Below are 15,693 nucleotides of genomic sequence, written 5' to 3'. Positions count from 1 at the left end.
AAAAACAGGCATTCACACAATGTGGACTGGAACAGCATCTCGTTTTTCAAATAATTATTGACATAGATTTGTAATTCTAAAAAAGAAACTGAAGTGCGAGTTTGGTTTTCCCTTTTTTAGTTCAAGTTCTTTTGGATATATATATATATATATATATATATATATATATATATATATATATATATATATATATATATATATATATATATATATACATCATCTTGAAGCTGATCAAATCCAAACCCATCACTAATTGCTGGTACATCATCAATGAATCTAAAGATGTTTCCACACCTCCGTGCAGTTGGTCATTCATTCCTGCACATGTTCTGGATCCAATCAGACTCGTACATGTTCAGGAACAAATTTGTAAAAAAAAGGGGCCGGATCTGATCCCATGGGTATCCCCACTGTCTGCTGGAGTATCTTGTTGCCAAATGTAAAGAAAGTGTTGTTTAGGAGAAATTGAACACTTTTTTGTGTTTATTTTTTGAAAAACTACGTAAATATTAATTTTTCCTTTGTAGACCAGTTTTCTCTGTTTTTTGAGAGACATTAATGTACACTTTATTACCGCCAGCAAATGCTTTATCTACCGCTCTGTCCAATGTGGTTACGTGCTTGTCATATGGAATGTTTTGTATAATGTAGAAAAATCACAAGTCGATTATAGTATGATTTTCCTGTGGGCTGTATCTATAGTTTACCGAATAACAGAGATATCGAGGAAGGTTGCAAAATATTGGTTGTGGTTTTGTTGGAATGTAGATCAGGATACAGTGGCACGATTCATATTTGTTTACTCTTGCATAAGTGTATATCAGATAATTTGAATATCGAATAATTTCACTCCTTCAATGTAATCGCATTCTCAGGTTTTGTTCTAGTGCTCGTTGTTCCACCATGGAAACCCTGGTCTCTCCGAAAATCCAGCCAAGTCTTTATTAAGTTACACATGAAATGAAACGGAAGACCAAGAAGGAACCCGAAGAAGTAAAGAGCAAAGACGGAGTCATCAGGAGGAACCTGGATAGGATTCGGGTTTCAGCCGCTACTCCACAACCCTCAAACCCATCCAGGCACAGCCAAAAGGAGTGAAATGCCAGATAATAAATTGATGATATGACTGGTGAAGCTGAGCTGGATTATTCTTGAAGCATTTATAACTCTAGAATTGATTTACTGGCCGCGAAGCTCGGCTTTGCCAACCGGAATGCAACTGTGCAATGAGCAAATCCCTGAAATCTTATCTCAAAGGAAGAATTCAATGCTATACACATACAACTTGTACAAATCAGACCTGGAAGTCGAGGACATCAAGCAAAGCTCGACCGTAATTTTGATGCCTTTAGTTGTGGTGTCACTTGACTACAGCTGTTATTGCACCATTGGTTGTGATGAAAGGAAGCTCCTGCAGCTGTTTTTATTCTCATGCTTCAGTCTGAAGTCTGCGCCAATGCAATATTGTTTGTTGATGCAATAAGACACGTTCAATCAGTTTTATCTTTGAAAATAATAAGCCCAGTTCATTTTGTGTCTCCTGGATGTCATGAGCAATGTTCGGCTGTCCTCATCCGTAATCAACACATTATACAAATGTAAATAATTTAATCGTGATATTGTGACAACTGCCAAGTGTACATTTTCTTATTTTTATTTTTTCCTCAGCAAAAATATATACAACAGTTTGGTCAAAAAATTAAGATCGGGTTAGTTAGACATTATTGAAGTAACAAGAAAATTGTTGTTTAAAGCTGTAGCAAAAAAAATTTTACCTGGGAGTGCACCACGGCAATGATGGGCCAAATGCCCTCAATTGCTCGTTTGAGGCTATGCAGTGTCATGTGAAGACGACCTACACTATGTGTAGTCCCGCCATTGTGACGGTGGACCTCTTGTACATTAATTTCCTTTCTGCATACGGAATTATTAATACTAAATTGCAATTAGTTCAATTCCTAACAAATAATTCAACTTCAAACATGATGTGGAAGGGCAGAGGTGTAAAACAAGCTGTACCCCTCTCCCCACTGACTGGTCGAAACACATTATTTCATGCTCGCTCCGCTTGTCGTTGCAGAGATTGACGTCACAGATTTGCTCTGTTGTCATGATTTACACCAATCATAATACAACCATTTGTTTTGTGCAAATTTATTTGTAATATTGGTGATGTTGGGCCGGATTTACAAAAGGCATTGAAGAGTTAAATACATGTAGAATCGTTAATCGTATGATGATCACCCGTTCAAAGTTAATCACGTATCGCTGAAGAGTGGTTATCAAATGGCGATCAAAACCAAGTGACAAGCGTTTAAATAACAAAGGAACTTTTATACATCGGCGAGGGCATGTTCAAGACTGTGGCTTCTAATTTGTAGTTTGCATGGGACGCTGAGTATGGATTTGTTAGTAGTGCTTGAATTAGCTCAAGAGGAGGTAGAAGAGGATATGAATAGGGCAGTTCGCCGACGTGCATTGATAATTAATCTTCGAAGACCGATTAAATCCTCTGAAGATGTATGAAAATATCAAATTTGTATCTTTCTCTTTCTGGAATGCAATCTTCCTCCTCAACAGCACTATAATAGAAAAATAAGTTCATGTATTTTTGAATACATAAATCATTATTTCAATATAATGCAAAGAATGTGCATGGATTTACAAAATAATGATTGCATTTTCATAGTATGATTTTTATTGATCGTAACAAAAGAAATAATAATGACCTTAAGTGAGAATCAGCTGTGCTGGTCCAAGGAATCAGAGGAATCTCGTCAGCTTGTGTCAGACTGCCAGCTGCTGAGGAAGCATCATCATTCACATCATTATGTGCTTCATCAAAGTCTCCAGCTTTGATTGTCAATATCACAACAATTTATTCGCCCAGTTCACAGGTTGCAGCCTCCCCACCTCCTGTCTTCAGAGGGATTCGTGCATCCTTTTGGAAATATCTTCCCACGTGAGCTACTTGTTCATGGCATTCAAAGTTTGTTCATGGCATTTAAAACCAGAGAGTTGGTGTCAAAGCCACCCCATGCTCGCCTGTTTATACATTTATCGTTTTTAAAAGACTTGTCTAATAATATTTTTTATAAAGCATTGCAATGAAGTCTGATCCAAATAATTTTAAAGCAATATATGTATTTGTATATTGCAATCAGTAAAAAAATAGTGTGGTAGATAAAAACATTCAAAAGGAAAATATCTTGCACCAAAAACTTTAACATTTTCACGCTCGCGCTGATGCTGACGCTCACGCCGGGGGGTATCGCTATAGCTCTCTGTTCTTCGAACAGGCGAGCTAAAAATGAAAATCCATAGGTGTTTACTTTCTACTCCGTTACATATTTTTTGGGTCATTCACGCCTATCAGTGGTTCCCTGGTTCTCTGATCCAGCCGCTATGAGGTGAGCACCCAGGGGTATTGTCTTATTTGCACCCACGTCACTTCTCCTGTCTTGGATTGTTCCTTGGTGAACCTTCAACACCTCAATTAAACCCATTCATAATTTGAATGAATAATTGTCCCCTTTTTAATTTGCTGACACGCTGCCATCGTTGGAACACACAAACTACAACGTGTGGTGTTGTACGCTGAGGCTAATGCGGAGTCAGAGATTAATTGGTTTGGTAACCTCCTATATGGTGTGCTGAACAAAACAAATGATTAAAAGGAATGAATAATAACTTAGACGTGCATAACTAAACACCTGTTTAGCTGTTTGCACGAGCACAGCTAAGGATGGTAATCTCCCTTCATAAGTAGCTGTTTAAATGGGAAATTAGCTGTGCGAGTTCAAATATGGTTTTGTCATCATTTAAGGGTTAGGCATGTGCTCGCAAGACGTTCACTAAATGCCTTTCATAAATTCAACCAATCTAAGGGTATGGAAGGAGTAGAAAAATGTCACCATATGTAATACATAGATAGCCACTAATAAATTTTATACTGTGTATATAACTAAAACATAAAACATGACAGATGTTTCAATAACCATCATCGATCACTTCAATCCAGATTACCCAGAGTGGCATACATATAGGAACCACAGCTCGGCTGCAGAGATTGTACACATTCAGAGATTGTCTTCTCGATGATCAATGGATGGATAAGCGGAAGGAGGGCTGGATGAATGGAAGGAAGGATGGATGAGTGGAAGGAGGGATGGATGAATGGAAGAGAGGATGGATGGATGAGTCGAAGGAGGGATGGATGAGTCAAAGGAGGGATTGACAATCTCGAAGGAATAATTTCTGTAGTTGCTGAATCTAGTATAAGATGACGTGGATCAACCTACGATGAGGAGCAATGCTCTGCATCCCATCCAACAATTGTCCGTGGTGCTTTGATTCTATGCAAGTGTATCATTTCAGTCGAATGTTTGAGATATAAGTGCTGCAGAATGGTGGAAGTATTGTGCACTTTTGGTGATAAGCATGAAACTTTGCACAGTTGTAGTGTTTTACCTACTGAACAATATTAGATATGGGGCCAACTGAATTTTTTCCAACATGGCGGTCATTTTCAAAATGGCCGCCGCCATGGGCGAATTACCGATACAACCATATAAATGAATATATTTCCTATGATTGGTTGGAAAATTGACCAGAAATGTGAAATGTCACTAGCTTTTCCCTTACGTTTCACATGTTCTTCATTTCTTAACCGAGATGGCTTTCAAATTCAAAATGGCTGCTGCATGATAAAATGGTGACAAACATATGAAACTGTAATGTGGTAATTGCTCGTCTTCAGAGCAGAATTGCTCGTCAAAAACCATCGTGTCCTAAGATGCCTTAATGCATCACAGTTAACGTTCTTCCAGTTAATCTGTGTATATCGCATGCATTCATCCATTCATTCATCCTTCATCTTCTTCTTTCAGATCAGTATCTCCATATCACAGTGCATGCTGTTGTTTGTTGTAGAAGCTGTGGTGGTGGTGTCGTAATCAAAATACCAACAATGGCTAAATCCTTCAAGAACTTAGACCCCAGACAACGTCCATAAACTCCTTCAACATCTGAGTCATCATCATCGCCGATAGATTGGACAAAATGCATTTTGTGTCAAGAGATATCAAAAGAACCACTGCGATGCCCAGCTGATTCAAAGAGGACTGACATTGACATCGGTACACTTTATGATAATCTTGCAGGTAATTTGATAGGATTCAAAGAGCTTCAGAGTCTTCCAGATAATATAAACTTATCAAGGTTAGACAATGGAACAGGAGTTGCTTCAACTCTAAAGTCTATTGCAGCTAAATGGCACAAAAAATGCAAGGATAAGTACAACAATACCAAACTCCAACGGGTAGAAAACAGGAAAAGAGATGAGTGTGAAACCAACAGTGACTCGTCAAAAAAGAGTCACTCGCTACAGCAGTGGTGGTGCAGCCAGAACATCGCAAGATACTTGCTTCTTTTGGGGTGAAAAATCAGATAAACTCCAAAAGGCATCGACGGAGAAACTAGACAGAAATGTTCGGCGATGTGCAGAAATTGTGCGAGACCATATGTTAGTTGCCAAATTGAGCGCTGGAGATATGATGTCCCAAGAAGCAATGTACCACAGCAATTGCTTAAAAACACTCTACAAGAAAGCAGAGTCAGTGAATTGCTCTGAGAGTGGAGAAAGTTCTTCTGATAAACAACTGCACGGCATTGTCCTGGCGGAGCTGCTTTCGTATATTGAAGACTGTCGTGCAGAAAGCATGAAGAATGACGTAGCACCGGTGTTCAAACTAGCAGATTTAAATCAGATTTACATTTCAAGACTAAATGACCTGGGAGCACACATCTACTCGAGAACACCCGACCAGACTGAAAGAACGAATATTAGCCAACATACCAGACTTACAAGCCCACAAGCAAGGCAGGAACGTTCTTCTTGCTTTTCAGGATGACATCGGACTGGCACTAAAGAGGGCATTTGAAAATGACTTTGACGAGGAGGCTTTCGTGTTGGCAAAGGCAGCTGAAATCGTTCGTAAGGACATTCTGAAGCTTGAAAAGTCTGTATTTATGGGGAAATTCTCCAAGGAGTGTCAGCACCAATCAGTTTCTAAGTCTCTGACGACCCTCGTTGGGTTGATAATGGGTGGATCAGACATAGTGCAGCAATCAAGCAATGCCACTGATACACAGGCAACACTAACTGTCTCGCAGCTTATATGCCAAAATGTCATAATTCGACGTCGTAAAGGATCCACCTCTCACTACCACAGTGTGGATCGTGAGACACCCCTACCTACTTACGTTGGACTCCTCATCCATGCCAGGACAAGAAAGCGTGAGTTAATTGACAGAATGTATGACCTTGGGCTCTCCGTATCATATGACAGAGTACTTACCATTTCAAAGGATTTGGGTAATGAAGTTTGTGCAAGATATGAAGCAGAACATGTTGTTTGTCCTGGAAACTTACGCCATGGTCTATTTACCACAAGTGCAGTTGATAACATAGACCACAATCCTACTTCCATGACCGCTCAAGGGGCATATCATGGCACAGGAATATCCCTCTTTCAGAACCCGAACAACGATGTCCATGGAGCAGAGAGAGACACAGAGATCCTCTGGCAAAGTGAGTCCAAAGAGAAGACTTTATCAGAATTGCCAGAGGAATACACCAGCATACCACCGGCTTCCCTACATACAAAAGAACCAACAGTACCAGAAGTTTCGGTTCTCCCGCCTGCTTCATATGAAGGAATGTATGCAGCACTGCAGGACAATGCCAGGTGAGTTCAATATGTTCTAGGAGTAGGACCTCGCTTATTGTGCATCTGCCAACACTTGTGTTTATTTATATTTCGAATACTAGAAGATTATTGTGAATGTGAACACTGAACTGTGCCAGTTTGTGCCGATATGCTTATTTCTTGTTGCTTTATAGGTTGCTCAGTCATGTGAAAGACATAGTTGAGTCTCATGATAACAGTGTGCAAGATATGGAGGTAGATCTCCTCAACTGCTTAACCATGGTGGCCATCTTGGATTTCTGCGCCATTTTTGAAATTGTTGCATTGTTGAAATATGCAAACATCAATCTAAAAACTATGCAATATCATGGTTAAAGAGCATGAAAAATATGAAATTAGTACATTTGAATATTACAAACAAGTCAGAAAGCAGTTTTTTACTCAGTGGCGGCCATTTTGAATTTGGCGGCCATCTTGGAAAGAAACTGAAATGGCCCCATATCGAGAAATGTTCAGCACATTAAAAGCTACATCTGTGCCAATTTTCGTGCTTATCACACAAAATTCACAATTGGTCTGTTATGGTCTGTTATTGGTTGGTCTGTTATTACCCGCACAATTGGTCTGTTATTACCCGCACCATTCTGCAGCACGCATGGGCAGAGTTTCACAGGCTAATTAGCTGTTTGTACATTGTGCACAAATATTACAGATGTTAATCTTCTTTCATAAATTGCTGTTTAAACAGGTAATTAACTGTGCACATACAATGAGGTTTTGTCAGAGTTTAAGGGTGTATTAGCAAGATGCTCACTGAATGGCTTTCATAAATTCAGCCTTTTACATTTGTTTGGAATATATTTGTAATATTGGTTATATTATATTTATTACTTAGCAAAAAAAAAATTTCGCCAAGCATGTTGGTCTGTCGCGTTTGCTTGTCTGTCTGTTTGTTTGTCACACGATATTTGGTCACAGTTTTCAAGCAATCTTTCTGAAATTTTTTGTGTGTGGGTGACTGGCCAAGGACAGCAATGTCTAATTTTGGTGAAGATCCGAATCCGGATCCAGATTTGAGAATTATTTAGTTTTTAAATGATGCATCACCATTGAGAGACATGGATAAAAACGATATTACATGATATCTCAAAAAGTTGTGGACATATTCAGAGGAAACTTGGTGGACATGCTGGGTGTGCGATAAGGACTAATTGATTCGATTTTGGTGAAGATCCGAATCCAGACACGAGATTTTTTAAAGTGATTCTTCACCATTGAGAGATAGGGCCAAAAACTATGTTTCCCATGATATCTCAAAAAGTTGCGGATGAGTTATGACAAAATGAGATGGATGAGTTGGTTAGGTGACAAGAACAAGCCAAATCGATTTTTGATGAGGTTCGGATTCAGATCCGACCTATCAATGGGATACAAAATGTAAACTGTTCAGCCTGGCGGAGGTATGCGCTCTTCCGAGTGCCATTCCATTTCACGAAGTTGTCATTCCCTGAGTGATTTTTCATTTGACATTTATTTGAAACTAGCAAATACAACCCGTCTCTTCGCTGAAGGTGGTGTGAAGGGGAGGGGGGAGATGAGGCAAATAGGTCAGAGGGAAGGGAGGGGAAGCGAGGAGTGGGTTAAGAAGGGGGAAGCTGGGAAGGGGAGAAGAGCGAGAAAGGGGGTGGAGGTGGGGAGAGCAACGCCTCATGAAGGAGGGGTGAGATACACACACTGCAGGAGGGAGGGGTGAGAGAGAGAGGAGAGAGAGAGAGAGAGAGAGAGAGAGAGAGAGAGAGAGAGAGAGAGAGAGAGAGAGAGAGAAGAGAGAGAGACAGACAAACAGAGAGAGGGAGACAGACAGACAGACAGACAGAGAACAGCGAGAGCAATAGCAGCGTCGGAGGAGAGTGCTCAATTTTATTCGGAGGGGGAGTGAGGATAGGACAGACAGAAAGAGAGGGAGAGGGGGAGGAGGAAAAAAAATATAGGTGAGATAGGTGAGGGATGGAAGTGGTGTTAGCAAAGAGAGTGAAATGTTATGCTTAATGACTGAACACAAATAAAAAAAAAAAATCTCATGTCAGAATAGTTGTACACACAACGACACAACAGAGTTTGTAAAGTTAACCACAGGCACAACTGCAAAAAATTTGATATCCAAGTTCTAGAAAATTTGTGGGAATATTAACCAAAAGCATGGACTGAAAATATGGAAGTACCACTCACATACGACCAAATGATCCCATCAAGTGTGAAAATCGAAAACAAAGCATTGCGACCAGATATCGTACTTCGGTACAAAAAAAAAGAGAGAAGAAGGCATTGCTAAGTGAGGTGTTAATACCAGTAATTTTTGGACTAAACAATGCAGAAATCAAGAAAATGACCAAATATCAAGACATCAATAATGAAGTGAAAAGATCCTGGAAGGTGAAGAATGCTAACGTTGTACCAGTGATAGCTGGAGCTGCAGGAACGATGACAAAGAACCCCACAGAGATATTAAAAACCATCCCTGGGATTATTATAAGAAACAACATTTGGAAGCCGTCCTGGGCTCAGTGACGATCCTGAAGAGAGCCCTCGACACAAAACTTTGAGAACAGAAAACTTCACAGCTTAGTCCATGAATCCTGACCCCTTACTGCAATGAAGGTGGATACTTTGAGTCCACCCTGGAAGGACTCCATTCCACATTCTGAAACCCAAATATGTAGATACCAATCAACGACACACACACACACACACACACACACACACACACACACACACACACACACACACACACACACACACACACACACACACACACACAACGTAAATAAAAACGACAAACACAAAGATTTACCTTGAAACAGAGTTCTTTGAAAGAGGATTTAAAGTGGGTAATTAGTGAAATTCAATTAAAAAATGAACCAAGCCATAGAACACAAAATGTCGATCTGTACTTTATGCCTTCACAGCTCGAACAAACATGGAGAACACCTGGTCGGATGGACCTTATTGGTTTTTCAATACGTATCGATGTCGAAGGGAGAGGATTACAAATGGAGATCACACAAAGCGATCCTTGCACATTTCCAGTGGGTGAGACACCTCCAGAGGCACACACCGCACGGCACCGCTGGACCCAACAAAGGGGGAAACGTACATCAATTCGATGTGAGATTGAAAGCACGTGAACTTTTTCCCACAACGAACAATCAGGCAGCTTGGAAAGTGCTTGCCAAGTGGCTTAAGCAATCAAGCAAGCTCTACAATGAAACGGTCGATATGAAATGGCTCCCTTGGCACACAATTGGCAATCACCGAACTGTCATTTTAAACATACACCTCCCGGAGACGCCCAAATGTCACATATGTACGAATTGGATAAATGAACACTTTTCCCAGAGTCGGAACTGCTTGTAAGTTCGATTCTGGAGCATAAATTTTGTAATTTGTTTTAGTTTCTGAGATACTGGTGGCGAACGCATATGCGGCAATGAAATAAAACAACGAACGCTGATGTCTCCGGGCGTTTCCAAGCATTGCAATGCATCCAGTGATCCGTAGCTGTGATGAACAGCTTGTTCCAAGTTGCGGCCTGTTCTAAGTCAAAGCATGGTTGGGCAGGTCAAAAAAACATGGTGGCTTCAGACCCCAGCAAGGTTACCCAGGAAACGCCTGAAGACCCCAGACAGCGAGGTGGCCGAGGATCGCCTGATGAAGGATATAATTAAATAAAGCCCTTAATTATCTTCAAAATGGGTGTTTCAATTCACCCAAACACCCAATTCTCACTCTAGCATTTCCTTGGAGTTTTCTTCATAGGCATGCAAAGTTTCAGACTGCAAGGTTTTATGGTTTTGGAGTTATGGAGGACACACACACACACACACACACACACACACACACACACACACACACACACACACACACACACACACACACACACACACACACACACACACACACACACACACCACACACACATTGCTTTTTTATTAGTGTAGATATTATAGAGAGGTCCAAATGGTCAAGGGTCTAAGCTGTCCAATCTGTCTGAAGGGTGCAAGGGGTCTAAATGCTGTTAATGTCAAAGTGGTCTGAAGGGTTTTTGGAGTCAGGTCAGGTTTGGGAGCATGCGCCAGAGCAGCGCGTCGCTGCATCCACTTTCTGCCAGTACTCCAGGGGACTCCGTCTGACCATCCCCCAGGCAGATCCCTGGCCCATCCCCATCTCCTTGAGATGCTGATCAACCTGCTGCAACAACGAGTCACGTGGTCGGCCCATTGGCCTCCTCCACTCATGAGACTCCCTCGCTGAGAGAATCTGGTGAGCAGGATCAGCATCAAGAAAACGAGCCACATGTCCACACAGCCACAGCTGACGCTCATAGACCATGCAGGCGACAAATCTCATTTGAGTCTCTCTCAGCAACTGCTCGTTGGACACAAAGTCCGAGCTCTGCAATTCCTCCTATTCCCCACAAACGTAACAATATACAGATCATATACAAACATCTCGCAGTTGCAAAATCCCAATCAAAATTATTGCCTAAAATTGCAATTCTGTGATCGAGCAGTGGATGTGGTCTCAATCCATCATAGCCATATGGTTTCAGAACCATAACCTGTGAGATTATATTTTTATCTAGCATCTGCTGAACAATCGAGAATGCGTAGAAAACTACCAGGCTCACTGGTTTCAGATTCTGGCTCCAGCATGCAGTGTGGCCCATTTACCCAGACTTGCAGCCACATTTATACTCACAAGTTCCCATTCTTTGCAAGCAAAAAAGACTTCGTGCAAACACTTCACTTGGATGATGCAACTGCAGCATTGTTGGAAGTCTCGGGTTCCTTCAATGCCTCACATTTATGACGTGCATCAATGTCAGGCAATCAGCATCAGTCATGTGAACCAATTAGCAATCAGGTTTGAGCACAAATTGCTTTGATTTTTGATGTTGGATGCACCTGCGTTTGGCCCGAAGAGTGCGAGATGATGGATGTGGGCAACTCTTTTCAGCTATCTTAAATGTTCTAGGAAGCAATTATTATTGGCTAAAATTTGGCATTATTTCTCATTTGACAGCTTTTGTGTGTGACCTCATTTGGAAAAAAAACTTTGGGGAGATCTGTCAAATAACTGTCACATGATGCCTCCTCATCATTGATGGAAGACTTAACACCTGGCACATGAAGACCACATGGTGGAAAAAAAAAGTCAGGCTAGAGTCTTGTAGACCAGGTGGCTTTGCTAGTGGGTGGTCCTTTAATTTTGGAACATTGCTCGATTCCAATTTGTGCAATTTCCTCAGCATGTTCCATTGTGGAATCTCAACCGCTTTCACTCTGAATTGAATTCAGATCTCAAGTTATCAAAATGATTTTTTTCCATTCCTGCTGTTGTGTACAATACTGCAGCATTGTGGGAAGTGCACCATTGTATAATTTTGGCCACATTCACATGCAACTTCCCTGTGTGATTAATCATTAATCATTTTTTTCAAATAAATTTGCTTTCTCTCATGCACAGATTCATACCATCTCGTCTTCAGTTGTCCTCCTCTTCCTTTCGCCAATGGTGCACTGAAGCTTGTGGCGAGGCTGGTGTCCTGAAACAACTTGCCTTCGCTTCGTGGAAGGCAAATCCTACTGAAGGCAATCTCAGTTCCTACCACAAAGCTTGGAGCAAGTGTGCATCTACCCTCAGTCGAGCCAGGAAACAACATCTTTCCAATCTCAAGTCTGAACTCTCAAAACCTGTCTCCCTCCTCAAAATCCTGGTGACATCTGGTCAAGTCTGTTTGTAGTGTTTGTTACCCCTCCATCCCTTCCCTTACCTAAAATAGCTGCACAGCTGACACTGCATGTAAAAATGCTGAATGCCTAAACTCTGTACTTGCTTCTAACTCTTGCGTCCCAAACCCATCACTTTCTGTACCCACCTTACCCAGTCACACCCAGCTGTTCCTGGACTCTGTGTCCTCTTCTCCTGACAAGGTTGAGAGCTTGCTGTTAAACCTCGACTCAGATTGTGAAACTGGTCCACACGGCATCAGCCTTCGGGTCCTAAAATCCTCTGCTGCTCTTACTCATCCTCTCCCTGTTCTATTCACTCTTTCATTTGCTCAAGGTCATCTGCCATCTGCTTCAAAATCAGCAAACATTCCCACTCAGCACAAAAAAAGGTTCAAAAGCAGATACCTGCAACGACAGACCACTCCACCTGCTCCCAAACATCAGCAAGGTCATGGAATCCATCATCGCTTCTGACATCAAACCCTTCCTCTTCTCCAATGGCTTGATTTCCAATCATCCATTTGGATTCAGACCAGGTTACTCAACCATGGACATGCTGCTTCTGCTCTCCCAACAATGGATGGAGGTCCTAAATGCCAAACATGAGATTAGAGCCATCTCCCCAGACATATGGCGAGTTTTCAATATGGTCTGGCATCCCGCACTGCTCACAAAATTCTCTTCTTATGGTATCCATGGCAATCTCCACTCATGGCTCACAGACTTCTTCTCATGTCGCAGTCAACGCCTGACTCTTAGTGGCTCTCTCTCATCTCCTCTTTATGTCCAGGCTGGAGTTCCTCAAGGTAGCGTTCTAGGCCCTATTGTTTTTCTGGTTTTCATCAATGATCTCTCCGACTCTCTGGAAAATCCTCTTTATCTCTTTGCTTATGATGCCACCCTCTGCCGTACCATCTCTCATCCCTCTGATCAGGAGGCAGTAGCCTCTTCGCCCTCTGCAGACCTAGATAAAATCACAAGCTGGTCAAACACTTGGAACATTTCAATCCTGACAAATCTCAAACTCTCACTGTGTCTCTCCAAAAGGACCATCTGGAACCCCCCCGCCCCCCCCCCAATCTACTTTCTCAACAATCCTCTTGAAGAAGTCCTTTGATTCAAGCTTTTTGGCCTCACTATCTGCCACAATATTTTCTGGGAAAGCCACATCGCCAAGCTGGCCTCCAAAGCCAGTCACCGACTGGGCATTGTGGAAAATAAAATAAAATAATAAAGATGAGTTAAAAGGTCCAATGCCAGGGAGATTTAATATAAATACTTAAACGTTTTGGCAAAGACATTTGTTTAATTGAACCTTGAATTCAGGCAACAGCTGTAAAGTTTGTTTGTATAAACACGAGTCTTGTTAACTCTGCCTTCTCATTGTATTTCAAAGTTATATCTTCTTTAGATTGTAAAACAGGAGTCTCATTGGCCTGCTGAGGCTATGGACTTCTCATTGTGTTGCAAAGCTATACCTATTCTGTTTAAAAAGATGATCCACTGGCCTGCTGATGTCATGCTTATCTCACCCATGTAAATGAAAGTTCATCTGTGCATGCAAGCCCTGTAGCAAGGCACACATCCCTTCATTGCTTTATCTTGTTACTCACATGTTTTGTTATTAGGTATAGAATTGTTTTTCTCTTTGCTTTGAAGGACTTTTGTTTAACAGAGCCTTCTTGTAGTCTGGTATTGATTAACCAGTACACTTTGAAGTTTTGACCCCTCCCTTTTCCAATTATACACTGATGAGCCAAAACATTTTGACCACCTGCCTAATATGCTATTGGTCCGCCGTGTGCCGCCAAAACAGTGCTGATCTGTCAAGGCATGGACTCTACAAGACCCCTGAAGGTGTCCTGTGGTATCTGGCACCAAAACATTAGCAGCAGATCCTTCAAGTCCTGTAAGTTGCGAGGTGGAGCTGCCGTGGATCGGACTTGTTAGTCTAGCACATCTCACAGATGCTCAATTGCATTGAGATCTGGAGAATTTGGAGGCCAGGGCAACACCATGATCACTTCATCATGTTCTTCAAACCATTCCCGAACAATGTGTGCAGTGTGGCAGGGCGCATTACCCTGCTGAAAGAGGCCACTGCTATCAGAGAATACCATTGTCATGAAGGGGTGTACCTGGTCTGCAATGATGTTGAGGTCGGTGACACGTGTCAAATTGACGTCGACATGAATGGCCAGACCCAGGGTTTCCCAGCAGAACATTGCCCAGAGCATCACACTCCCTCCACTGACTTGCGTTTTCCCACAGTGCATCCTGGTGCCATCACTTCCCCAGGTAAATAGCACACACGAACATGGCCATCCACTTGATCTCAAAGAAAACGGGACTCATCGGACCGGGCGACTTTCTTCAACTGCTCCAAGGTCCAGTTCCAACACTTGCGTGCCCATTGTAGACTCTTTCAACGGTAGACAGGGGTCATCATGGGCACTCTGACCGGTCTGCGGCTTCGCAGCCCCATACGCAGCAGGGTGCGATGCACTGTGGATTATGACACATTCCTCCCGTTACCACCATTAAAATTTTCTGTGACTTGTGCCACATTAGACCTTCTGTTGGCTCGGACCAGACGGGGTAGCCTTCGTTTCCCTCGCACATCGATGAGCCTTGGGTGCCCAACACCCTGTCTCCAGTTTGTGGTTTGTCCCTCCTTGGACAACTGTTGCTAGGTACTCACCACTGCTGACCAGGAGCACCCCACAAGCCTTGCCATTTCAGAGAGGCTCTGACCCAGTTGTCTTGCCATAACAATTTGGCCCTTGTTAAAGTCGCTCAGGTCTTTACTCCTGAAAATTTCTCCTGCATCCAACACATCAACTTAAATAACTGACAGTCCACTTGCTGCCTAATATATCCCAGGTGCCATTGTGACAAGATAATCAATTTTATTCACTTCACCTGTCAGTGGTCATAATGTTTTGGCTCATCAGTGTATAAAAACCATTTATCCTTGCTCAGAGTCAGAGATCTGCTTGTGCACTTGAGACCAGCCTTTCTCTCCACATGTATGTTATACAATAAATCATTGGTCCCAAACCTGCGGCCCGTGGAGCCCAATACTGCGGCCCGCGAGGACTTTCCAATGAAAACACATTTCCATGTAGCAATTTTAAAGCGGTTTACACAATGCCACTGCCGGCTGACGCCGTGACCTGAAAAGCCTTATA

At 42.1% G+C, this 15,693-nt stretch overlaps 1 long non-coding RNA gene across 1 annotated transcript; it reads right to left on the bottom strand.

Annotated features, from left to right (window-relative positions):
• Positions 1–2,183: 2,183 nt before the first annotated feature.
• LOC147028154 (uncharacterized) lies at positions 2,184–11,530 on the bottom strand. The gene is made up of 3 exons (XR_015056918.1): positions 11,469–11,530; positions 2,730–2,802; positions 2,184–2,582 (listed from the first exon to the last, which is right to left on the bottom strand). It is a non-coding gene; the product is annotated as an uncharacterized LOC147028154 (long non-coding RNA).
• Positions 11,531–15,693: the final 4,163 nt, after the last annotated feature.

Source organism: Eptatretus burgeri, chromosome 4, assembly GCF_056783735.1.
Source record: "Eptatretus burgeri isolate ZD-2024b chromosome 4, Ebu_testis_v1, whole genome shotgun sequence".
Lineage (NCBI taxonomy): Eukaryota > Metazoa > Chordata > Myxini > Myxiniformes > Myxinidae > Eptatretus > Eptatretus burgeri.
The sequence above is the reverse complement of the archived record's forward strand: the minus strand, read 5'-3'. Positions and strand labels throughout refer to the sequence as shown.